This window comes from Mastomys coucha, unplaced genomic scaffold, assembly GCF_008632895.1.
Source record: "Mastomys coucha isolate ucsf_1 unplaced genomic scaffold, UCSF_Mcou_1 pScaffold15, whole genome shotgun sequence".
NCBI lineage: Eukaryota > Metazoa > Chordata > Mammalia > Rodentia > Muridae > Mastomys > Mastomys coucha.
The window spans coordinates 94,816,928-94,818,471 of NW_022196897.1; positions in this window are offsets into that span (position 1 = coordinate 94,816,928).

Sequence of the window (1,544 nt, forward strand, 5' to 3'; positions counted from 1 at the left end):
TCTCGGTTAGGAACTTTTTGCATTTTGTGTTTTCTTTTACTGTTGTGTCAATGTTTTCTATGGTATCTTCTGCATTTGAGATTCTCTCTTCTATATCTTGTATTCTGTTGGTGATGCTTGCATCTATGGTTCCTGACTTCTTTCCTAGGATTTCTATTTCCAGAATTGTTTCTCTTTGTGATTTCTTAATGGTTTCTATTTCCATTTTTTAAGTCCTGGATGGTTTTGTTCAGTTCCTTCACCTGTTTGGTTGTGCTTTCCTGTAATTCTTTAAGGGATTTTTGTGTTTCCTCTTTAAGGATTCTTGTTTACTTGTGTTCTCCTGTAATTCTTTAAAGGATTTTTGTGATTCCTCTTTAAAGGCTTGAACCTGTTTACCTGTGTTCTCCTGTATTTCTTTAAGGGAGTTATTCATGCTCTTCTTAAATTCCTCTATCACCATCATGAGATATGAGTTTAGATCCAAATCTTACTTTTCTGGTGTTTTGGGATATCCAGGACTTGCTGTGGTAGGAGTACTAGGTTCTGATGAAGCCAAGTACTCTTGGTTTCTATTGGTAAGATTCTTGCATTTGCCTTTCGCCATCTGTTGATCTCTGCTGTTAGATGTTCTTGCTGTCTCTGGCTGGAGCTTGTTCTTCCTGTGGGTCTGTAAGCCTGTGTTAGCACTTATGGGAGATCAGCTCTCCTCTGGTAAGACCTGTGTGCAGTGGGCTGTGGATCAGTCATCCCTCCTGATTCCTGGGGTCAGAACAAACCCTGGAGACAAGGCTCTCCACTTGCAGAGAAGGGGCAGGAAGGGCTGTGGATCAGCAGTCACTCCTAGGTGAACAGGGAGGTAGAAAGGATCCCTTGCCAGCTGCCACTTCTGAGGTCTGTGCCTCCTGGCTGGTCCCACCTTAGAAATCTGAGGATCAGACGGAGAAGCTAACTTTCAAGGCTTGTGCAAATGTCCAAACCAGAAAACAGGGTCTTTCATCTACTAGTTTCTGAGTCACATTCTTGAGATATCTTTCTCTCTTGAACCCAGAGGAGCTGCTGCATGAAGGAAAATGCAACACAAACTCAATTCAAAAACAATTTTAGGTATTCTTAAAATCCTTAGCATGTAGATAATCTGTTGGTGCTGTGAATGAGGAGAAGTTTTTGTGTGATGACACTGTATCAGTTCTCCAGTACAGAGTGGCCTTATAACCTTATACATACACAAACAAAAGAAAACAGATTTGTCAGGGTCTACTTATATCTTTTTTGTGCATTTATACATATATGGAACAAATTTAATTTAAGATAAAAAGACTATCAACTTACTTTCCTTTACTGAGTATCATATATTTATCTTTACAGTTAAGATAACTGTAGTTACCTCAAGGTGTTATCCTAGAACAAGTTAGATAGAGATGAATATTAGTACTTAGAAAATTTCATTACTTTGGGAAGCTTTAATCATTGATGTACAATTGAAAAACTTGTTCTTTCAGCCAATCCTACAAGATATAGGCACACTTCATATCACTTCATATGAACCCCTGCCTCTCTCTCTC